This window comes from Canis lupus, chromosome 33, assembly GCF_003254725.2.
Source record: "Canis lupus dingo isolate Sandy chromosome 33, ASM325472v2, whole genome shotgun sequence".
Taxonomy (NCBI): domain Eukaryota; kingdom Metazoa; phylum Chordata; class Mammalia; order Carnivora; family Canidae; genus Canis; species Canis lupus.
Window position 1 is genome coordinate 3,552,039 of NC_064275.1, and position 26,681 is coordinate 3,578,719.

The 26,681-nt window shown below is 35.0% G+C and overlaps 1 non-coding gene across 1 annotated transcript; it reads right to left on the reverse strand.

Moving 5' to 3' along the window:
- Positions 1-21,884: 21,884 nt before the first annotated feature.
- LOC112641789 (U1 spliceosomal RNA) lies at positions 21,885-22,047 on the reverse strand. Its single transcript, XR_003124840.1, has one exon. It is a non-coding gene; the product is annotated as a U1 spliceosomal RNA (small nuclear RNA).
- Between the last annotated feature and the right edge of the window lie 4,634 nt (positions 22,048-26,681).

A 26,681-nucleotide genomic window follows, 5' to 3' on the forward strand; every position in this document is an offset into this window, starting at 1 on the left:
GTGATGTACAGTAGTGTGATTACTGGATGATAAGGTAGTTCTATTTAACTTTTAGAGGAACCTCCATACTGTTTTCCACAGTGGCTGCACCAGTTTGCATTCCCACCAACACTGTACTTCCTTTTACTCCACATCTTCACCAACATCTGTTGTTTCTTATGTTGTTGATTTTAGTCATTCTGACAAGTGTGAGGTGATATCTCATTGCAGTTTTGATTTGTATTTCCCTGATGGTAAGTAATGATGATAATCTTTTCACGTGTCTATTGGCCATGTGGATGTCTTCTCGGGATAAATGTCTGCATGTCTTCTGCCCATTTTTAATAGGATTATTTGGATTTGGGGTGTTGAGTTGTATGAGTTTTCACATATTTTGGATACTAACCCTTTACTGGATATGTCATTTGCAAATACCTTCTCCTATTCCATAAATTGCCTTCTTGTTTTATTGATTATTTCCTTTACCGTGCAGAGGATTATTATTTTGATATGGTCCCAATAGTTTATTTTTGACCTTACTTAATTTGGTTATCAGTTCTGGCAGTTTTTTGGTGGAGTCTTTTACATTTCTATATAGAGTATCATGTCATCTGCAAATAGTGAAAGTTTAATTCCTCCTTCCTGATTTGAATGTCTTTTATTTCTTTACAGTGTCTGATTGCTGTGGCTAGGACTTCCAGTGTTATGTTGAATAAATGTAGTGAGTGTGGACATGCTTGTGTTGTTCCTGACCTTAGTATCAGCTGTGGGGTTTTCATATATGGCCTTTATTATGTTGATGTATGCTCCCTGCAAACCTACTTTGTTGAGGATTTCTATCATGAATGCATGTTGTATTTTGTCAAATGCTTTTTCTGCATCTATTGAGAGGATCATATGGTTCTTATCCTTTCTTTTATTAATGCTGTGTATCACATTGATTGATTTGTGAATATTGAACCATGCTTGCAACCCAGGAATAAATCCCACTTGATCCTGGTGAAAGATTTCTTTTAATGTATTGTGGGATTCAGTTTGTTAGTATTTTATTGAGAATTTTGCATGTATGTACATCAGGGACAGTGGTCTCTAGTTCTATTTTTAGTGGTGTCTTTATATCTCATTTTGGTATCAGAGTATTGCTGGCCTTGTAGAATGAATGTGGACATTTTCCTTCTTTTTCAGTTTTTTGGAATAATTTGACAAGAACAGGCACTAATTCTTCCTTAAATGTTCAGTTTAATTCACCTGTGAAGCCATCTGGTCCTGGACTTTATTTATTTATTTTTAAAAAAGATTTTATTTATTTATTCATGAGGGGGGAGCAGAGACACAGGCAGAGGGAGAAGCAGATTCCACGCAGGGAGCCCAATGTGAGACTCGATCCCGGGTCCCCAGGATCACGCCCTGGACTGAAGGTTGCTCTAAACTGCTGAGCCACCCAGGCTGCCCATTCCTGGACTTTTATTAACAATTTAGCTCTTAATATCTGTCCCTTTTTTTCAATAGTATTTTTTCCCACTCAAATCCCAAATGCTTGAATTTTTCTTCAATATTACCTATCAATGCAACAATAGGGCACTTAAGTGTCATCTTCTTTAAAATTAATAAAGCAAAATAAGTGGAAAAGGTTTAGGGTGCTTGAAATGTGAAGCAGTAAGAAATGCCTCTTCTTATTCACATTATCATTTGTCTTTATTAAACTCCATGCCAAAGTTGAGGCAGATGTAAAAGCTTGAGCCCTTCTTTTGTTTAAAAGTAAAATCATACTTATTCCATAAAAAGTATTGTGAGGAACAATAATTTTTAAATACATTATCTGTCTTTTGGGTAGTAAGATGGACAGATCTCAAAAATTGTCATCTTAAATTGTATTTTGTTTCACATTTAATGCCCATTGACTGATAATTTCATAAAATGTACAAACTCTCTGGTTAAAACTTGAATAAAATATGAGAAAAATGTATGAACTTGTTTCTTTCTGAAATCATTTAAATATTTAATATTTTCATTGTTGCTTAAATTAGTTTCTGAAATTATGAATATAAAATTCTCATGTGTTTCATCTCATTTCCCTGAAATGAAGATACTAATAGAAGACACTAAGAGAGCTGCAATGCTGTATATTCATCTGTGTATATATTTGGAATTGAATATATTGGAATTTATGAATATATATATTCAATATATTCTATTGACACTTAAGTACATATCACTGGATAATTGCTAATGTGATACTTTGGCATCATCATTATAATAAATTTGTGAAGTATCTTCAATTATTCTGAATATAGTTAAGCATAATTCTTGTTAAACAGTATAATCCCTTTTTTTAAAAACAGTATAATCCCTTATAGAAGCATGAGTGTGATGGAGATCAGTGGGTTCCATGATCAGCACTCAGATTAAGAATTTTTGTGAATACAATATCACTAAATTGTCTTCAGTCTATATAGTCTACGGTGGTGTGAGCACGAAGGACAGAATCTACTTTTGACATAAAACAAGTGCCTTTCCATAGACATGGAGAGAACACAAAAGACCTGAAACTCCCACTGCAGACATAATACTGGAATCTTCTGTTGTTTTGGGTTTTTTTCTCTAAGTACATAACAGCATGTTTGAATTTTAAACCTGTACATTCCAGTCAACTTGATGATCTGTGAAAGCTTTCCATACAGGGGTACCTATCAAAAAGATCACCAATATGTATTACTAATAAGGAGAAAAATGTTTATTAATGATTTATTAGTCCATAGCCTTATAATAGGATTTTATAAGCATCATTGAAATAACAAGTAATCATTACCATGTGAATTAGAAGTAATGTATTCCTATTTTTAGATTAATTTTTAGGGAGAATTTAAATCATTCTAAATATATCAAAGTTATTCCTTGGTATTTCCAAATTATTAATATTCTAAAATTGTATGTGACAGAACATCACGGTCATGTCACTGCTATAAAAGTAACACTTGTTAGCTATCCCAAAGATTAATACACATTGAAAAAACTCAGTATTATTTATTCAAAATTCAAATAATTATTTATTCAAGAAGTCTTAATGATCTCCATTTAAAATCATACAGATAAATATGAAAATCATTAAATTTCTGTTTTGCACTACACTGCTGTGTCTATATTTCTAAAGAAATTATGTCCTCAGGTTCAATAATTTCTAGTTTTCCCTGGATCAAAAATAATTTGTTATTGTTAAGAAAAGAGAAAAAGTAAAGTCTGTTCCTATTAAAGAAATTCTATCAGGAATATAAGCTAAAAGGAATGATATTGGCTGCAAATGCAGACAAAATAATGTCAGTGATGTCATTAAAATATTAAGGGATCTTCTCATTTGGTAGTTATAGATATTATTATTTTTTTAATTTGGAAATTAGACAATAGCTATAAACTGTGGTCAAAATATATACACATACACACAAAACCTAGTTGGAGGCAAATAAAGCATGGAAAATCATACAGGTGAGGGTAGTAAGCATTAAAAAGGAAATGGTCTTGGGTTAGATTGAGTTTTAACGCCAGAAGGAGGGCATCGACTACACAGTGTAGCTTGAACTCTGGAACAAAATCCACAGTTTTTGTGCTTTGACGAAAGCGTGGACAGAGTTTGGGAAAATCACAGCCAATGGAAATAGAGAAGCACAGGAGAAAGACCCCTGTGTTGTCTACTTTTTGTGTGTAAACTCTACCCAAATATCTGGATAACTCCCTAAATATGAAAACATAGGACAGAATCCAAGCATTTCAGCTGAGTAGATAGATATAACTGAGATTTGAGATGCTATTGAGGAGAGAGAGTTGATATTTTGAATTCAACAATGGCAAGAGTTTTTTAAAATAACAATAAAATGAAAAATGTTCAGAATCTAAAATCTCTTCAATATAACATTTTCAATGTTCAGGATACAATCAAAAAATTATTCTGTAAATGAAGAAATATGAACATGTGACCCGATGTCAGGAGGAAATTTAGTCAACAGAAACCAATTCCCTGGGAACAGAGATGCTATAATTAGCTGACAGAATTTTTAAAACACTTTTTATAGAGAAATAGAAACTATGAGAGGAAAAAGCAAATAAAAACTCTGAACCTAAACAATATGATCTGAAAGAAAGTTTCTTTTTTTTAGAGTATTTATGAATTTTATTTTATTTTTTTATTGGAGTTCAATTTGCCAACATATAACATAAAACCCAATGCTCATCCCATCAAGTACCCCCCTCAGTGTCCGTCACCCAGTCACCCCCACCTTCCGCCCACCTCCCTTTCCACCACCCCTTGTTCGTTTCCCAGAGTTAGGAGTGTCTCATGTTCTGTCTCCCTCTCTGATATTTCCCACTCATTTTTCTCCTTTCCCCTTTATTCCCTTTCACTATTTTTTATATTCCCCAAATGAATGAGACCATATAAAGTTTGTCCTTCTCCGATTGACTTATTTCACTCAGCATAATACCCTCCAGGTCTCTCCACGTCGAAGCAAATGGTGGGTATTTGTCAGTTCTAATGGCTGAGGACTATCCCACTGTATACACAGACCACAGCTTCTTTATCCATTCATCTTTTGATGGACACTGAGGCTCCTTCCACAGTGTGGCTATTGTGGCCATTGCTGCTATAAACATTGGGGTGCAGGTGTCCCGGCGTTTCATTGTATCTGTATCTTTGGGGTAAATCCCCAGCAGTGCAATTGCTGGGTCGTAGGGCAGGTCTATTTTTAACTCTTTGAGGAACCTCCACACAGTTTCCCAGAGTGGCTGCACCAGTTCACATTCCCACCAACAGTGCAGGAGGGTTCCCTTTTCTCCACATCCTCTCCAACATTTGTGGTTTCCTGCCTTGTTAATTTTCCCCATTCTCACTGGTGTGAGGTGGTATCTCATTGTGGTTTTGATTTGTATTTCCCTGTTGGCAAGTGATGCGGAGCATATTCTCATTTTCTTGTTGGCCATGTCTAGGTCTTCCTCTGTGAGATTTCTCTTCATGTCTTTTGCCCATTTCATGATTGGATCTTTTTTGGATCATTTCATGATTGGATCTTTTTTGTTGAGTTTAATAAGTTCTTTATAGGTATTGGATACTAGTGCTTTATCTCATATGTCATTTGCAAATATCTTCTCCCATCTGTAGGTTGTCTTTGAGTTTTGTTGACTGTATCCTTTGCTGTGCAGAAGCTTCTTATCTTGATGAAGTCCCAATAGTTCATTTTTGCTTTTGTTTCTCTTGCCTTCATGGGTGTATCTTGCAAGAAGTTACTGTGGCCGAGTTCAAAAAGGGTGTTGCCTGTGTTCTCCTCTAGGATTTTGATGGAATCTTGTCTCACATTTAGATCTTTCATCCATTTTGAGTTTATCTTTGTGTATGGTGAAAGAGAGTGGTCTAGTTTCATTCTTCACATGTGGATGTCCAATATTCCCAGCACCGTTTATTGAAGAGACTGTCTTTTTTCCAATGGATAGTCTTTCCTGCTTTGTTGAACATTAGTTGACCATAGAGTTGAGGGCCACTTCTGGATTCGCTGTTCTGTTCCATTGATCTATGTGTCCGTTTTTTTTTTTTTAAGATTTTATTTATTTATTCATAGGCAGAGAGCGAGAGAGAGAGAGAGAGAGGCAGAGACAGAGACAGGCAGAGGGAAAAGCAGGCTCCGTGCAGGGAGCCCGATGTGGGACTCGATCCCGGGTCTACAGGATCACACCCCAGGCTGCAGGCAGCGCCAAACCGCTGCGCCACCGGGGCTGCCCTATGTGTCTGTTTTGTGCCAGTACCACACTGTCTTGATGACCACAGCTTTGTAGTACAACCTGAAATCTGGCATTGTGAGGCCCCAGCTATGGTTTTCTTTTTTAAAATTCCCCTGGCTATTCGGGGTCTTTCCTGATTGCACACAAATCTTAAGATAATTTGTTCCAACTCTCTGAAGTCCATGGTATTTTGATAGGGGTTGCATTAAACGTGTAAATTGCCCTGGGTAACATTGACATTTTCATAATATTAATTCTGCCAATCCATGAGCATGGAATATTTTTCCATCTCTTTGTGTCTCCATTTCTGAAAGAAAGTTTCTATATGATCAGTTACAATAGGAGTGGTCCCTGCAGTCTGTGTAAGGGCTTGGTGGAAGTGAAGACATGTTATATATATTCAATCCTCAGTGGTATTCAAATATGTGCTGAAATGTGATATAGCACTTCAGTAATGGCATTTACCATTGGCATTTGGTCAACAAGTTCTTTAAAATTAAGGACTTTATGATGAATAATAGATAATAAGGAATTAACTGTTCTGGAAGATTCTAAAGCTGAATTTATATTCAAATATATATTCATTCATTTGCAGTCAATCTCATATATACAGCTTCAGTACATCCAGCTTCATTTGATATTCTATATTGATTCTAAAGGGAAAACTTGATTTAGAACTACCTTTATGCCCCTGAAATTGTACTACCTTGGTTAAATGTTGCATTCTTTTAATACAAACTATTTGATATGTATTTTCAGGAGTTAGAGCAAGGACTCTCAAATGTTTAGCACTTAACAGACCTTGATGAAAACATTTGTTTGAAAATGAGGACCAGACTATCTTTTCTAAAATGCTTCTGTATCGCAAAACAAAACAAAAACAAAACAGGGATGCCTGAGTGGCTCAGCGGTTGAGCATCTGCCTTCCACTCAGGGGTCAGGGTATGATCCCCGGCCTGGGGATCCATTCCCATACCGGGCTTCCAGCTGGGAGCCTGCTTGTCCCTCTATCTATGTCTCTGGCTCTCTCTGTGTGTCTCTTATGAATAAGTAAATAAAATCTTAAAACTAAACAAAACAAAACAAAAACAGTAAAAAAATGAAAAGGTAACCTGCAGGATGGGAGAAAACACTTGCCAACTATATATTGGATAAAGGAAAATATCCAAAATATATTAAGAACTCATACAGCTCAAAAACAAAAACCCAAACAGATTTTAAAAATTGAGGGTGTAAATAGACTTTTTTTTCCAAAGAAGACATATAAATGATCAACAGGTGCATGAAAAGATCCTCAACATCACTAATTATCAGGAAAATCAAACCAAAATCACAATGAGATATCTTCTCATACCTATTCGAATGGCTATCATCAAAAAGACAGGAGATAACAAGTGAAGACATAGAATTAAAGAAACTCTTGTACCTTGTTGGTGGGAATGAAAATTGGTTCAGACACTATAGAAACATTTTTAGATTTCCTCAAAACATCACAAGTAGAACAACCGTATGAGCCAGCAATTTTCATTGCTCTTGATCCACAAATACTGTCTAGAAAAGGCCCTAAGTTGATGCCAACTTCTGATATTCACATTGTTTTGTAACATCCTCCCCCTTGAAACTGAATAGGGATGTGGTTTGTTTCTAACCAAAAGGCTGTGGCAAAAATGATCAAAGGGCGCTCCCATAATTATGCTACATCATGTAAAATCCAATAGTGGTAGCAGATTCACTGTATAGACTCTCTCCTTTGTCAGCTTTGTGGAAGCAATCTGCTTTGCTGTGAGCGTGCCTAAGGAGAAGGCTCCATGGGAAAAAACAAAACAAAACAAAACAAAACACAGGTGGTCTCTACTTGTGGAGGGTGGCTTCTAGTTGTAGAGGGCAGTCTGCAGCTAATCACCACAAGAAGCCAGTGCCCTCATGCCTAAGGTCGCAAAGAAAATAATTCTCACAACAGTTCAAGTGAGCTTAGAAGTAGACCTTTTCCTAGTCAAGCCCCCAGATGAAGGCTGACATCTTGGTTGTGGTCTTAGAAACGCTAAAGACTGAGCCAAATAATGTCCAGACTCTTCACCCACAGAAACTTCAAGATAGTGAATGTGTTGTCTTAAGGCATCATTTGTAATAATGTGTAAGACGCAATAGATAGTAATATAAATGCTGTTCCTCATACACATTTGCGTTATTCAACATCTCTCCCAGTACCTTTCAGTTTCCACTGTTTCGCTCTATTTTCTACCTGCCTCTATAAGCAAATTTAATTTTTCCTGGATTTGTTTCAGGTTATTTCAGTGAAATATAATTTATTTCATGAAGATATTGATGAATGATTTTTATGCTTTCAATTCTCAAGTAATTTCACTGACATGTGACACAGCATGACTTTCCATCTCAGCGCCACCTCCACTCACCTGTAGATGTAGCTAACTTTCTGCTCTGCTGATCAGTCTTCTAGAATAATCTAATTTTCTGCTTTGGTGGATGAGCAAACTAAACAAATTCTTACCTTCACAGACAAGCTTTAAAAAGCAGCATTCCTGATGAAACATAATCAAAGATTCAACCGTTACCCAAGAAGGTGGAAATGTAACTACTTTTTCAGATTTATTCATCCTATTCATGTCATCTTTGATAATTTATTATAAAAAGTGACAATGGAAGAAATAAGATTTGAATATATATCTTTTTATATTTTGCATTAAAATTTACTGGAAATAATTGAGACCTCAAAAGTTTGCCACCCTTTTTTAAAAAAATCAAACAATTGGGACGCCTCGGTGGCCCACAGTTTAGCACTTGCCTTTGGCCCAGGGCGTGATCCTGAAGTCCCAGTATTGAGTCCTGCATCGGGCTCCCTGCTTCTCTCTCTCTCTGCCTGTGTCTCTGCCTCTCTCTTTGTGTGTCTCTCATGAATAAATAAATAAAATCTTTAAAATAAATAAATAAATAAATAAATAAATAATAAAAAGCAAACAAATTATAGCCAGTTTTTTCTTTAACTTTTAGATCTGGAAAACATAGCAATACACAATAAGTACAAATTCATTGATTTGATAAATATATGTGGGTATATAGAATGATCTAGGAAATATGAACACAACGTAGTTTTCACCCTTAAGAAGTATACAGACTAAGAGAGAAACCATGGCACAATGATGGCAAAGTATACACCAAAAGTAGATGCTTTCAAACAGCTATAAACAAAATTTTATAAAATTTCGTAGATTAAAAATAAATCTAATTATATATAAAATTATTCTATAAAATAATTAACAGTTAAAATGCTGTCTGAGAAATAAAATACACTGTAATTGGGAAAAATATTTTTGAGAGCTTAAGAGCCATTCTACTTTTTTCCATAAATAATGTGCATAAGTAATAGTACTGCATGTATCATAAAACCTTAATTGTTAGTGTGAGTGTATGTATTTCAATTTTAGGCAATAGATGTACAGTGTACAACTGTTGATTTTTTAGAAATAGCTAAAATGTTTGGGTGACTCCATAAACAATTTAAATTATTTTTGCTAAGTTGCCATAACTTAGCAAATTATTGCTAAGAATTATATGCTCATATCCAAGGTCCATTTTAATCCCCTATTATTAATCCATAAGTATCCATTCAACTTTGTACATGCTTATTGATTTAAATTAGTTGTTTGGTTGATGATTTTTCTTTGTTTCCAAGATGGTTTACCACAGTCATGATTTATTTATTTTTATTTTTTACTTTATTTTTTTTTTAATTTAAATTTTAGGTAGTTAACATACAGTGCAATACTGGCTTCTGGAGTAGATTCAGCGATTCATCTCTTACATACAACACCCAGTGCTCATCATAACAAATGCCCTCATTAATAACCATCACTCAGTAGTCAGTAGAACAGACTAAAGAAACTACGAGCTGGTTCTTCAAAAGAATTAATAAAATCGATAACCCCTCACCAGACTTATCAATGAGAAGGAGAAAGGACCGAAATAGATTAAATCACAAATGGAAGAAGAGAGCTCACAACCAACAATACAAATAATTATAAAAATAATTATAAGAGAATACTATGAAAAATTATATGCCAACAAACTGGGCAAACTGCAAGAAATGGACAAATTCCTAGAAACTTACAAACTACCAAACTGAAACAGAAAGAAGTAGAAAATTTGAACAGATTCATAATCAGCAAAGAAATTGAGTCAGTAATCAAAAATCTCCCAACAAACAAAAGCCCAGAGCCAGATGGCTTCCCAGGGGTCTGGAGAGAAACGTGGGGAAAGAAGCTGATCCCAGCTTGAAGCCTAAATAAGAAGTTGGACTTTGACCTTTTGGCAAAAGATGTACAATTGCAGGCTAGAGAGCAGTCAGAAGTGGTTGGAGCAACAATAATGATGTCCAGCATTATTATTTATTCAGTGTGTGCCCTGTGCCAGGCTGATGTAATCAAATAAGGTCAAGTTTTCTTCCTTAACATCCAAGTAAGGGTCTTGTGCCTGCAGGGTGTTTCTGAGGACTCTCATGTCATTCATGGTCTCTACATAGCTGAATATCATCTCCTCCTTAGCTCCAGTTGTCTCCATCTCTTCAGTACTTCCTGGTGCATCTTTCCCACTCCTACCTTCTCCTTGAAAGACAACATAGCACAGTGGTACTGAGCGGGGACTTTGGAGCCATACCGCCTAGACCAGAATCCCAACACTAGTGCCAAGACCCTGGACAAGTTATTTAACTTTCATGTGACTCTATTTCTTCATCTGAAAATAGTAGCATCTGCCTCATTTGCTCAATGCATTCTCCATGATCTCATCTAATCCTAATTACCTCCCAAAGGACCACCTCCTAATACCATCCCATGAGGGAGATCAACATATGAGGGTTTCAACATATGATTTTTGGTAGGACACAAATATCAACTCCATAACAATATTTTATGCCTGTCTTACTCCTTTATTATGCCATTACTGTGTATTATGTATTTATGTAAATTAGGAGAGCCAAGACTCAAAGAGATCTTATCAAAAGTATGACAAACCCTGCTTGAAGATTTGGGAAAATGTTCCAAGCAGGACCCATGACACTTAAGTGCCTTCAATTTCCCCGCTTTTGAACAGGAGCATCTATAGTAGCTATTCTTTATCTGTCTTATCATTATATGAAGCATGTGTGGGGACAGATTAACTTTTAAAAGGACTATATTCAAGGAGCTATAGTTGTGGATGCTCATTTGTACCTGGACATCCTAGATAATGCCATAAAAAGGTGAGAGTTGGGAGTTTTGGTGAAAGGGATGACTATATTTTCAATGTAAGATGGTTTTGAGTTATTATGACCAGACAGAGGACCATTTCAGACTGTATTTTTCAAAAACAGACATACTAATAAATATTCCATCCTACATCATCTTCTTTTCCACAGGGAGAGAAGATTCAGGTCCCCTCCCCTTCAACTTTGGAAGACTTATATAATGATCTTGACCAGTAAGATGTGTCAGACATCTGAGTGATTTACAAGTATAGGTCATAAAATATGATGTGGCTTCACATGATTGTCCCTCTTGAGACTTAGGCGCCCTGAGATAACATATAAGAAATATGAGTATATGGAAGACACTATGCTGGAGAAAACATTTTGAGAGATCACAGAAAAATGGAAAAAGCTGCCTGGGAAGCTGTGCCAGGCTCCAGCTCTTTGAATCTTCCTAGAATCAATTGCCAGACATGTGAGTGAAGTAGCATTCAAATATTCTACTCTCACCCTTTGAGATCTCCAACCCTTGTACTGGACATTGTTAAGTAGAGCTAAGCTATCCTTATTGTGTCAGGTCAAAATTTAGTCACACTCATGACATAATGTGTTGTTATCATACAACTGCATTTTGGGGTAAGACGTTATAAAAAATACCAATGATTTTAATTATAAATCTAGAATAAAATATAAAACTTTTGTTAAACTAAATATCAGGGGAGGAACTGGGTGATGGGCATGAAGGAGGAGGGCATTTGATGTAATGAGCACTGTATGTTATATGCAACTAATGAGTCACTAAGTTCTACCTCTGAAACTAACAATACTCTATATGGTAATTAATTGATTTTAAATAGAAAAAAATATCAAGGAAATATTTGGTACTGAATTAGCAGTTAAAAAAAAACAGTTATAGTCTGGTCCTACTGCTGAGTAACTTGTGGCTTTGGACAACTCATTTAATTTGGAAGACATTACTATCTTTTCTGCAAAAGTAAAAAAATGGACACAATTATAGCTAATTCCTAGAAGCCCTTTTGTGGTGGATATTTATATGAAACATTCCAAACTTTTTCTAAGTTTAACGTTATACATGATATATTATAGAACAGGACACTGCAAAACATGGATATTACTTGGTAAGAATATGTGATTGACAAAAGAAGTAATTATAATTATGATAAATGCCAATTTAGATAAAATCACTAGGGCAAATTTATTGTAATTTAAGTAATTGCTATGTAATTAAAGATCTGTTCAGTTTTATAGAACTTGATGGCCATGCTTATGTTCATGTTACTAGTGAGAATGGACATTTTATAACTTTTTTTTTTTTTAAGATTCTTCGGAAGATCTAGATTAATACTAGGCTATATTCACCAAATGATTCAGGCAGGAAAATAAATGGATTGGCCTCAGTGGAGGTCTTTTTGGTAAATGGGTAGAGAAACATTCTGGTAAATAATTCATTCCATAGGATGAGTCCACAAGGTTCAATCTGAGTGTCCCACTGTTAGAAGAGAAAGGGATTTTCAATATAATTTAAAGTATTTTACTTAAACATCTACGAATTTAGTGGCCACGTGAAAGTAGCTGCTCTCATTCCTGAGATACCAAATTTTGCCCAGTAGTAGGAGAAGGGATGCAAGTGAATGGCAAATTATCGTCAGGGATTTCTTTGTAAAATCTTTCAGGGAAAACACATCAGATATCAACATAGAGATAAGTACAAAAAGTTGGAGGAGATAGAGCTAAGAGGAATACTTTCTTTTTTAACATAATCTTTTGTTCCCAGTCCAATGTTGTCCTGGGACATCTTTTCTAGATAAGTTTGATTAAACATAGTTACTAGAAACGCTTCAATTGATCCTAAATAATTTATCATGCAGTTCAATTGATGGTTGTTAATTTCATATATATAAAAATTCTCTAATCTTCAAGTCAAAGTTCAGGTTTAAAAAATATACATGTATGAACATGCATATATATGTATGCATATGAATATGTCTGTAATTAGTACTTTATTGTTGATATGACAGTATTTCTTTTTATTGTCCACAAGATGCCAGATATTTCATTCTCAAGATATCTATAATTGCTATAAATTTCATAAAAATATTATAAGTACTTGACATGACATTTTGTTTAAAATATTTTTATTATTCTAAAGTTAGTGCATGGTTGTTCACATTGTACGCTTAGAGCTCTAGAGAGTAGAATGATTGAACTACCTATTTCAGATGTCTATAATAGTTTTGCTTATCTGAAACATACTAATCAATCATGGCAATCTTTTCCACTGAGCCTTGAAGAGGCTTCACAATATTTCTCAAAACACCACCCTGGGCAATTGCTATCAATCTACTTAAGCTAGCATTGGAAATAAAAAATATTTTTCCTTCTCTCGGTTACAGCTACTCTACAGTAATAGTTACTCTCTTGATTTAGCAGTGCAGATACAAGACTTACTCAGAAAAGGCATAAGAATGCAAATCTTTTTCAGCCTGTCTATTTCCTAACACGAGTGATTAAATAAGTGAATTGCTAGAGTTCTGGGAGTATATTTCCACTATTCTTGCTATGAGTTCTCCTCATCTCAAGGGTACATGGTTGGATTGCAATTTCTCTCCTCTTTTGCGGTTGGTTAGGTACATGTGACTTGTTTTTGCCAATGAAGTGTAAACAAAAGTGGCGTATATCTCTGAGCAAGAAGTCCCCATGCCCTTGTCAATTTTGAATTGTTTGTGGCAATGTAGCCTCCGTTAGCTTGAGTCTAGAGTAGTTACCACGAGAAGAATTCCCTGCCAACATACCTTGGGTGAAGTAGAAGAGAAATAAAAACTTACTGTTTCATGCCGTTGAAGTTCAGGATCGTTTGCCAAGGAAAATAACTTAATATCATGTTTATTCAATTCAGGAAACTGGTATCTAGAAGTGAGTTGCTGGCATTCAAAACAGCAATAATGATCAAACTAAAAGGCAGGCTCTTGAGGTAGAAGCTGAGCAGTTGGTGGTTTGCGAGCTACTGTCAGAGATTGGAAAGACGGCAACCCATAATAGCCACTGCAGAAATGCTTAGTGTCTGTCACTCATAGTAATTTTGGAGGTAGAGTATATGATTAATGAATTTATATGTCTAGAGAAAGAGATCAGGAAACAATGTTTTTAGTATATTTCTGGTCTATGGCAGCTATATTTGGTAAAGTGTGGGACTTTCAGAAGTTGGAGTGATGACGTCTGTGAGTTTACTCTCTCACATAAGAAATAAAAATACTGCCAAACTATGCCAATCAAACATTTTGGAACTTTTGCAAATAACCAAAGGCACAGAAAAAAAGCTGAAAAGCATTTATTGAGAAAAACTAATGAAACTTAGTAAGAATAGTGGGACCTTTGGCATTTTGCTTAACTCCATGGTGTGGTAGTCATTAGGGTTGGCACATTCATAGCCAACAGAAGGATTTACCTCTTTGGGAGCTTGTTAGAATCCCCGTCTTCAGAAAACAGGTAGTATTTTGAGCTCTTGAAAAGCCTCATCCCCAACCTTATCGCTATTTGACCTTATTGCAAGCTCTAGTCCCTGGAAAAAGTCCTATCCCTGGGGGCTTATTGAACACAGTAATGATCACCTGGAGTAGTTAACTTCTCAGCTGAAAACTTATGTTCACACAAAAGTCTTCATGCAAATGTTTATCCATGATTGGCAAAAATTTCAGGCAACCAACTTTTCCTTCAATGGGTAGATGAATAAATAAACAATGGCACGTTTATCCAATGTGTGTTATTTACTGAGGAAAATAAATGCCCTTTCAAGCTGCAAAAAGACAGTTTAATTTGTAATTCATATTGCTAAATCAAAGAGCTAGTACATAAGGGCTATATTTTACATGATTATATTATGTCAATCTGGAAAAGGCAAAATTATACACGCATTTGAAAGATCAGTGGTTTGCCACAGGTTTAAGGTGAGAAGGAGAACAGAATAAGTGAAGCACAGGGGATATTTTTAGGATAGTAAAGCAGTTATATGATGCTGTCATGGTGGGTATATGACAGCATGCATTTGTCAAAACCAATAGAACTTTACAGTCAATAGAATAAACCTTAACATATGCAATTCAAAAAATCATTTTGCAGGTCAGCAGATCTCAGTATGGTAGGAAGAATGTGACAAAAGATCCTAAATACATTAGAAATATGGGAAACATGGGACGCCTGGGTGGCTCTGTGCTTGAGCATCTGCCTTCAGCTCAGGGTGTGATCCCGGGGTCCTGGGATCGAGTCCAACATCGGGCTCCGTGCAAGGAGCCTGCTTCTCCCTCTGCCTGTGTCTCTGCCTCTCTCTCTCTGTGTCCCTCATGAATAAATAAATAAAATCTTAAAAATATATATATATAGGAAACAACTTTACTGAAGGAAGCAGGGGAAGCAATAGTGAGCTGAATAACATCAGAATGTTTAGACCCTTAAAAGCCAAAGGTAAAGAGACTACAGATTTGTATTCTAGACAATACAGTTGTTTCCCATTAGGCAAAAGTTAAGAATTCTGAAATCACTGTATATCTATACTGGAGCAAACAAGTAAGTAAAGAGAGGGCACATGATGAGAGGCAGGTTTTTCGCTATTGGAGTGAGAAGTTAGAAATAAACAAGGGGAGGAGTGAGAAAGATCAGTGTTGTAATAGAGTTAGATGCATCGGTATAAATTTATGTTTAGCTTAAGATAGATCCTGTAGATTACATAAAAAAGGTTTTGTAGGTATATATGCACACAGAAGCTAGTACACACACACACACACACACACACACACACACACATTTCCTTGCCCAGTCAGTTGAGTGGCCTAGAAATAATGGCACTTCAGGAGCAACTAGCACTTCCAAATACTGTAGCAATCATCTTAGCTTCTAATACTATTTTCCAATAAAAGGAACCAGAGCTCTTTGGAGAAACTGATAATTCCAGAACAGGGGCAGGAAATAAATAAGTTGAGCTTGGAGCATGTTATATTGCCAGAAAGTGAGTGTTGAGAAACATAAACAAATGCAAAAAAAAAAAAAGATGGAAATATGTCACAAGAATCAACTGAAAGAGCTCCCAGTGGCCAAGGCTGGAATAATTTTAACAAAGTATAACCCAAAGTATAAAATAAATATCTGTGTGTCCATACTGATGAAATAAGTGATTGAATAAATAAATAAATAAATAAATAAATAAATAAATAAGACAAATCCCTCATGTAGAGTTCCAAACTATCTATCTATTTATTTATTTATAAAGATTTTATTTATTTATTTGAGATAGAGAGTGCACGGGCAGCAGGTAAGGGTAGAGAGAGGGGGAGAAGCAGACTCCCCGCCGGTCAGGGAGCCTCACCTGGGCTCCATCCCAGGGCCCTGTGGTCGTGACCTGAGCCGACCGCAGATGTCACTGACTGAGCCACCCAGGCCCCCTCCAAATAACTTATGTAGTATGCTGCTTTATTTTTTTTTTATTTTAAAAGATTTTTATTTATTCATTTGAGAGAGAGAGCAGGAGTTGGGGGCAGGGGCAGAAAGAGAAGCGGCCTCCCCCTGGAGCAGGAAGGCTGCCGCAGAACTCGATCTCAGGACCTGGAGGCACGACCTGAGCTGAAGGCAGACGCTTAACGGACGGGGCCACGCGAGTGCCCTGGATATGCTGCTCTTAGAAATGTGGAGCATAGCTCCCTGCTTCTGGAGCTTGACAGACACATCATCACTTCCTTCAAAAGAGAAGATAGAAATCAGAAAAAAAGTGGAGACACCTGACCAACACTATCTTAGCCAGGTGATCAAGGTGAACATCCACCGTGGTGGCATTTTGATGACTCCTAGTATGACCCGATGAAAATGTCCATTTTACTTCAATTGTCTCCTTTGCCAAACCTCATCCTCAATCTAATCATGAGAGAATTATTAAACAAACCCCAGCTGAAGGAGACTCTACCAAATACCAATGAATCATAGTCTTCGAAACTGACAAGACCCTCAAAAGCAAGGGAAGAGTGAACCTCCCGCTGTGGGCACAAGGCCAGAGGATTGAATGGAATGTGGGGTGCTGGCTTGGGTCAGAAACATGACTCAGTGAAAGCGAAGGGAGTCTGAACACAGCATGGACATTAGTTAGACGTGATGCAGTGTGTAAGCTATTTACTGTAAGGAGCCGACCACATTAATGCCGCCTGTATGATGTAGATTAACAATAGATGAAATTGGGTGCGAGGTATGTGGGAATAACTGGTACTATTGTTTTCATTTATAGTATTTTTAAAGGTTAGTTATATACACATAACAAATGCAACATTTCAAAGTATATGTTTCCATGATTTTCAGCATATTCTATGTTGTGCAACCATGATCACTATCTAACTCCAGAACATTTCAGTGAACACAAGATGAGCTACTTACTAGCATTTAGTCTCATTTTCTCCCTTCGTCATCCCTTTTTACCCCATGGCAGTCACTAATTGATCTTCTATCTCTATACATTTCATATTTCATATGATGGAACCATAGAATGGTCTTCGGGGTCTGGCTTCTTTTACTTAGCATAAGGTTTTCAAAGTTTATCCATGTCGTAGCATTTAACAGTGCTTCAGTCTTTTTATGACTGAATATTATTCCATCATTAAAGATATACCACTTTGTGTTTATCTATCAGCCGATAAGCACTTAGGTTGCTTCCACTGTTTATAAATTTTATAAATAAAATAATGCTGCTATGAAATTCAATTACAAGTTTTTGTATGGAGGTATGCTCTCATTTCTTTTTCTTTCTTTCTTTCTTTTTTTTTTTTAGATTTTATTTGCGAAACAGAAAGGGCACGAGTGAGAGAGAGCAAGAATATGCTTTCATTATGCTCTCATTTCTCTTGGATTTGTAACTAGAGTGGGATTGGTGGCTCAACCATAGGATAATTCTGTGCTTAATTTTTTGAGGGATTGCACAACTGCTTCAAAAGATGACTTCACCAATTAATATTCCTACCAGCAATTGACACAAGGATTCCACTTTCTCTGCATCCTCACCAACGCGTTTTATTATCTGCCTTTTTAATTCTAATTATCCTACTGAGTGTGAAGTAATCTCTCATGGTAGTTATGGTAGTTTTGGTGGCATTTCCCTGTGGAACATCTGTGCCTATGCTTATTGGCCATTGTAAATCTCCTTTGGAGAAATCTCTAGTCAAATCTTTGTCCTATTTTTTTTTTTTATGAGTTGTCTTTTTTTGGGTGAGTTGTAAAAGTTATTTATACATTCCAGACACTAAGACTGTGTCAGATACATGATTTTTCAAATGTCTTATCCCATCTATAGGGTTTGTCTCCTCACTTTCTTGATAATGTTTTGGACACACAAATTTTTTATTTGATGAAGTCCAATCTACCTATTTTTATCTTTGATTACTGCATATTTGGTGTCATATCTAAAAGACATTGTTTAATCTAAGGTTATGACATTTTTCACCCATTTCCTTCTAAGGAATTAATAGTGTTAGCTTTTAAATACATATCTTTGATCCATTCTGAGTTATATTTATTTGCAGTGTACGGTAGGGCCTCCAAATTTATTCTTGTGCTTATGGGTATCCCATTGTACTAACCTCATTCATTAAAAAATACCTGCCTCCACTGAATTGGCCAAAACTCAATGAACCACACTGCACTGGTTTGCAATATTGTGCTAGATCTAACACTGTTCTAAAAGAAATAGAAAATGTATCTAAAAAAAGCCCTTTGGGATTTCTATTGGAGTTTTTCCTATAAGTAAATTTAGAAATAATTGACATAGAAATAGTAAGGTTACTATTTCATGAACATGGAATAACTATTTACCCAGGTTTTTAATTTCTCCCAGAAATGTTATTTTTTAGTTCTGTATATAGAGGTCTAACATTCTGTTTTCAGTTCAGTTTATTTGAAGTAGTTTAAGTTCGTTGGCATCATTAAATTGTTTTTAGCATGCCATTTGAATTAATTGATGCTACTAAAATATTATCTAGTAACTAGTAGATTTACCTAGTTTTAGTAGTTGTTTTGAGGATTCCTTAATATTTTTGACAATCAGATATTCTGCAAATAGAGAAAGTTTTATTTCCCTTTTTCAAGTTATCATGCCTTTTTAAAATCTTCTCAGTTTCAATATTTAAACACTTTAAGACAATATAGAACAGATTTAACAAGTACCACTGACACATTCCTAGTCTGAGAAGGAAAGTATTCGACATACAAATGGTTAACGTAATTTAATTGTAATTATTCAGTGTGAAATTCTGATTTAAGATCACTAAAGAACTATTAAAAATTCACATTTAGAGGTTATCAGATAAAACTTCCAATTAAATATCATAGAAAAATATCACTTCAGTTTGGCTAGATAACTTAATAAGATTTGAGAATTTTTTTAAAGATTTTATTTATTTATTTATTCATGAGAAACACAGAGAGAGAGGCAGAGATACAGGCAGAGGGAGAAGCAGGCTCCATGTAGAGAGCCCAATGTGGGACTTGATCCTGGAACCACGGGATCATACCCTGAGCCAAAGGCAGATGCTCAATTGCTGAGCCATCCAGCATCCCAAGATCTGAGAATTTTTAAATGAAAATCTCCTTTTATTGAAATATGTATATATAATTCCATAAACAAATGAAACATCGCAATTTTTAGAAAGGAAAATCGAATTGTACTTTTTTTTAAAGATTTTATTTGTTTGAGAGAGAGAGAAGATCAAGAGAGACAGTAGGAATGAAGGGGCAGGCAGAGGGAGAGGTAGAAGCAGATTCCCACTGAACAGGGAGCCAGATATGGGACTCGATCCCAGAACCCTGAGATCATACCTGAGCCAAAGGCAGATGCTTAACCAGTGAGCCACCCAATCGCCCCTGAATTGTGCTTTTAAATGTGAATATTAATTTCTTACAATTAAATGTATAGGGACTTCTATAAAATTGCATTGAATTTGATATTATATTGAAACTTAATTTATAGGCTTATAAATTATAAACATGAATTCAATACAGTTTAGACCTGCACTTAAAATGTTACTCTAATGGTTAAATATCTTTACAGATTTAACACAGGCAAGATACACAAAAAGGTAATATAAAAATAGAAACCTAAAATAAGTAGCACAGCGCAGTGTTGTACAGAGCATGGACTGACTGTAGGGCAATATGGCCTCAGTAAAATTTCCCTGGTAAACTTACTTTCTCTGTGCCTGAATTAGATCATTATAAAATAAAGATAATAACTGTTCTATGTAAAGATAATAATTGCTTTAGTTGTTGAGAGAATTAAGTTATATGTGTGTACACACGTATATAAAATACTAACAAGGGTAAATGATACATAGTAATTACTATATAAAGGTATTAATTATTGATATTCTTAAAATATCCACATACTAATTAATTTACTTAAACCTCAATAAGGATCAAAGGCATTCATATTAACATATTAAATGCCAAGTTCTCAGGCACAGTTGCAAAATTTCAGAATGCAGACCATTCTGTATATAATTTTGGATGTCGCTGTCAGCACAAATCATGTTCATTTCACCTCAGTTTCTGCTTCTATTCCATGGCTGTTGTTTTAAATCTGTGCCTTCCTGATTTTTGATGACTAAAATATATTTTGCTATTTTTGTTGACTCAATGTATTCAACTTCTGCCAAGGAAAAGTAAGATGCAAAGCCATCACAAACAGGGTTAATATAATGATAACCCCTTAAAAGTTACTTACAGCAACCACTCCATGGTTTTTAGGATGATTTCCCACCATATCCTACATCACAATTTATTGGCTCAATTTTCTCTTTTATATTTGATAAATATATCACAGCTTATACAATTAAACTCCCAAAGTTTATAAGAATATAAAATGTTTCTCTACATATCATTTATTTATCTTCCTCTGATTGCTTTAAATATTTATATTATCTCAAAACCATTTGGACATGAAAAATTAAAGCATTCAACACTTTGTAATTGTAATTAGGGGCACAGAGAATTAATATGAAGGTAGCATTCAACAGGGTAGCTGATCTTGACCGTGTGCCAGAATTGTGGTTAACATAGTGAAATAGAATTTTCTCAGGCCATTTTGTCAGTATTTTTCAAACCCTGGGTTGTGACCCTGTGTCAGCACAGAGTGTGCGATCACAATTTTTACATGAAATGATAGTTACTATTTGGTTAACTTTGTCTACATTTTGTGGATAGGAAATAGTGTTGAGGGATTGGGGAGACCCGAAAAGTGTGAATGTTTCCTAAGGGCTTATTTTGCTTAGGGCCACTGGATATGGATATTGATATTTTAAAAGTAGATATTATTATGATCATACTATACCTTGAAATCTACTCCATTAGCTACATTTCAACGATTTCAGCAAATATAGGCTATGTGAGATAACTTAACCTTCACTTAACGATGTCAGACCGATGCTCAGGTTCAACTTTTTTGTTTGTTTATATTAAAAATGAAAGAGAATTAGATCAGCTTATTTTGAGTTTACTATTATTTCTTGGCATCATTTTAATCATAGCATTCCGGAACCAACATTATTATCACACGCAAAGGAAAACTGCAATTATTTGAGGGTTGAGAGGATAGGGAGAAGAATACCATAGCAATCTTTTTTCTTTAAATATTTGCTTCTGCTCTGCAAGACTGAGATTCAGAAATGTCCATCTGATCTTGTTTATTACTTTTTTTCATGTAATACAAACTCTCTTCTTAATGCCCTAGCATATGAGACAAATATTATCTCTTACCTACCACCCCTGTCCCTAACACTCATAGACACACACTCTCATTCTATGGTCTATAATGTGGCCTCTGTGGTCTAATCTCACTGAAGTCTTTTTATTTTTATTTTTTTATTTTTAGGGGAAAACAAGATAGCAGTCCTCCATTACCACAAATTATATAGTCTACTATCCCACATTTGGGGAAATCATAATTTCAGCATATTCAGAGTGTAGTGGGTAAGCATCGCCCTGGGAAAACCACTTTCTTCATCATGGTATCTCCCCTGCCCGGTAAATATCATGGAATTCCTTTTATATTATATTCCTGTATCCATGTATTTGCTCAAACTATTCATTCTAGAATATCCTTTCCCCTATCTTTACTCGATGACTTCTCTGTATATATCATTGAGAAATTATTTTAATTTTCATTTAAAATATGTTGGCATGTTGAGCATCTGTGCAATACTTAGGCTTGTTAAACAATGAATAATAAGATGTGTAAGTTTACTTCAGTGACAGGTATAGGGAGTATAGTAGAAAAAGCTTTTCAAAATAAGATAGAAAAATATATTTAAATATCCTTCTAACTTTCTTCAAAATTAAACAGAAAAATATAATTAAGTGCCTCTTCTAATCCATTTAACTGCCTAAACCTATGTAATCTTGGACAAATTCCTTCATTTCTATGAAAACCATATACCCATTAGTAAATTTTAAATTGTAAAAGAGCAACTAGTAATAATTAAAGTAAAATTTTAAATTGATAAATATGCAGTTATAATTTTCAAATACATTAATTAAAATATTGCAACACTGTATCTTTCTTATACTAGCCTGAATATTCACTAGCCTGAATTTAAATATACTTCCTAAACCAGTTGAAACATAAATGGTTTGATAATAGAAATAAATGATCAAATTGAAGCCACAAAATTTGATTTTAATAATTAAGAGTAGTGACCAACATATATTTTTTAAATTAAACTCTTAGCAGAAATTTTATTCCAGTGATAAAAAGGTCTACACTTGTTTTTACCTTTTGAAGCAAAGGATATTTATTTATTTATTTACTTATTTCAAAGTGAATTAATATTTCACAGTTAAATAATCATATCTTGTTCTATATATTATATATGAAAACTTAACTCTATAAAATAATTATGACTTCACTGGAATATTATTCATGAACACTTACTATTTTTCTAAGCATTTAAGAAAAATTACACTATTTTTTGTAAATGTATTAACTCAAACCTCCAGTTGCAACTTGGGGCTTGCTGGTTAGTTCTTAAACTACCAGCAAACATACAGCAAACCATCCTAAATGCCATAATGTAGTCAGTAAATTCATTTGTATTTAATTCACGCACAGCATTTTTCTAGAATGTGGGTTCTAATTAGAAAAAATACAGATAATGAATAGTTTGTGATTATTGATTATGAAGGCATTTAGTTAAATGTGGTCTATGAAGTGCTCATTCACATTGTATACAAAAGTTCAAAGAAAGGTAACTTAGAGTCGAGAGCATAATTTTTTTTGTCACCAGTGTTTTAACTACTTCAAACTAAATTTAAAATTACTGTCTTTTAGAAAAGATTTTATCTTTTGAACAATCTAAAAACAATTAGGAAGGGTATTTCTTGGAAACTGTCTAAAGTATTTGTCTTTATGGCTTGTTGACATAAATGCCAAGAGAAATATTCTGTATTCTCTATTTATATCCTAGTGGATACCTGATTGTAATGTCTGCCAAATATTTCTGCCAAATTACAATCTTGTGAAGTTCAAGGATGTTAATTATTTTATTTGTTATTTTTGTATAATAGAAGCTATAATTTTGCATTCAGTTGAGTAGCTTCGAAGAAGACTCAAACCAACCCGTATAATTATGATTCACACACACACACACACACACACACACACAATTTATTACTAAAAAGGTATTGCTAATATCTTTTTGAGCACAGCCTCACACCTTAAAATTTTGTCTCGAATTCTTAGAAGAATGCATTTGTTATGGACAGTCACAACTGAGGAGATAGCTAATTAATATTGTTTAAGAGATGTTAGGGAAATTGTATAGGTGGTAAAGTAGCATATCCCAGGAGTATGTTAAAATATAACAAATATATCAGCTGAGACAAATGATCCACCTAATCCAGTATTCTCTATATTATGGTTACTAAAGGTATTTTAATTGTTTTATGAGCTCTAAGCTAAATGACCTTCCATGAGTATCTGTTATGGTGATCTCTATCCACAAGGCAGGACCAATGTACGTTAATGACAACTCTATGTCCAGAATGGTTGCCAAAGACACTTATTCAATGACAATCTTCTAGTTCAGAGTCTTTGACAAAAAAAAAAAAAAAAAAAAAAAAAGATTTAATTCTGTACAGTAGGGACTTGGTTTTAGCCAGAAATGTTGTAATTAAGTCAATGTTTTTCTTTTCTTTTCTTTTAAAAATTTTATTTATTCACTTGAGAGAGAGCATGAGAGAGAGAGGGAGACAGCAAGCAAGCATGGGGCTGGGGCGGGTGGAAGAGCAGAGGGAGGAGAAGCAGGCCCCATGCTGAACAGGGAGCCCAACTCCCAGCTCCATCCCAGAACGATCTGAGCCAAAGGCCAACACTTAAATGATTGAGCTACCCAGGTATCCCAAGCCAATGGTTTTCTTTAAATATTTCTTCCAAATTGCCATTGCTCATTACATGTTCATAAGTTTTTGTTGCTTGCAATTTTATCACAATGATTACATTTTGTTAAAAGTCTCTTATATTAGTTTGTATTTATTCATTGAATGTTTCTTTTTGAAGGCCTTAATGCCATTTTTTCCTGGTTGTTTCATTCCAATGAAATGTATATTTTTCTGTATTATAAACATGACTGAACAGAAAATGAACTATTAAGCCTTAAAGTAATGCTCTTTTGAGGAGTAAGTTTAAAGTTCCAAAAAAGACAGAAAAGTATGGATGATTCAGTGATAGATATGGTAGATAAAAGAAGGAAGGAAGGCAGGCAGGCAGGCAAAATTCATCAGAAAAATAATTGTAATTGTATCTAGGTAATGGGTAATAAAACATAATGGTGATTCTGCTTTTATTTTTCCTTTGTTATTTTTCCCAATTGGATGTCATCAGCATTTTTATAATTTGTACTTCAAACTAAATGTTACAAAACACTACTTTTTAGATATTAGCGCAAAAATAAAAAAGAAAGGGCATGTATGTATGTATCAAAATAATTTTAAAAATGACTAATATCCAACACTGTAAGGTTAAAAAATAAACTGAAGCAGTTTTATGTTTGAGTGTAGAAAAAAACAAACTACTAACTTATCTGGCATCAGACAATTCATTGTTCATATAAGGTTTTATTTTTTTTAAGGTTTTATTTCTATGAAAGAAGTAACCAACACATTTTTAGATATATATATATATTTTTAAAGAAGCCAGGGGCACCTGGGTGGCTCAGTAGGTTGAGCATCTGCCTTCAGCTCTGGGCCTGATCCTGGGATGGAGCGAGGGGTAGGGATCTCTGTCCAGTGAGGAGCCTGCTTTCTCTCTCTCTCTCGTACCCTCCCTCACCTTTGCACATGCTGTCTCTCTCACTGTGTCTCAAATAAATAAATTTTAAAAAAATAAAAAAAATAAAAAGAAGCCAGATAAATCTGAGTTCAGACACCCAGATATTAAAATAAACCCATTAAAAAGTATTTTATGATCATGACTATAAAAAAAACTTCTCTGATCCTGAGTATGGCAATTAAAAAAAATGAAAAATTGGATCAGATGGATGACTCTAATGCTCTTATCAGCTCCAGCAGTCTCATCAAAGTCACTCCCAGGATTTCTATGCTTTTAGTCTGATGGTCCAACACAGTCCTGAAAATGTCTCAAAGTAAAATTTACCAAAGAATGAAAAAGTCTGCACAGTACTATGAAAACTGATATATTCTAAGACAACTACAGATGTCACCCTGTAGGAACTGTGTACTTTGACTAAAACAAATGTTAGACTTAATGAAACAATGTCAGTATTCATGCTGCGGTAAAACCCGATGATGCTACATTGGCTGAGAGAATGATGGACATGACGCATTATTATAATATTCATTTTGATGTTAAATTTTCAGTTTAAGTCTTTAAATGAGGTCAGAGACAATTTATGCACACCCATGTTTCTCCATTCCGTCAGTCATTATCTCTCCATTTAAAATGTGGCATCCAGCATTTAATTGAGTTTCTAAAAGGGACTAATTAATCATGAAATAGGTTTTTAGCCAGGTTTTCAGGTTGAAAGTCATTTATGCCATATCTGCTTGAAAGCAAAAGATTATACCCGACTGGAAAATGAACTATGCTATTATCTCACCAGAGAATGAGGCAGTAAGGGCCATTCTCTTGAAACAGTAAGGATTCCTTCAAACATATGCTCATGATTAAAATTAGGTTCTGCTTAGCATGGAAACCGTGGATGATACATTAGCACTCGGTCCCTCATAAAACAATCCACTTCTCCTATTTAGGATTAAGGAATATTTTATTTCAGGAGATTATATTTTTATTAAGGTACATTGTTTTGATATAATTAAAGAGGTTTTATTTGTTTCTAAGTGTCCGTCCTGGTTTTTAACTACAGAGACATAGGGGCACCCGGGAGGCTCAGCGGTTTTGCGCTGCCTTCGGCTCAGGGCCTGACCCCGGGGTCCTGGGATCAAGTCCTGCATCGGGCTCCCTGCAGGGAGCCTGCTTCTCCCTCTGCCTGGGTCTCTGCCTCTCTCTCTGTCTCTCATGAGTAAATAAATAAATAAATACCGAGGTATAAATAGAATTGATTGGACCTACTTTTCCCACTGGAAGGTCTGGTCATATTCATCTTGTGTGTACGACTGTGCAGCCAAGGGCGGGGTGTGGGGGGGGAGCTTT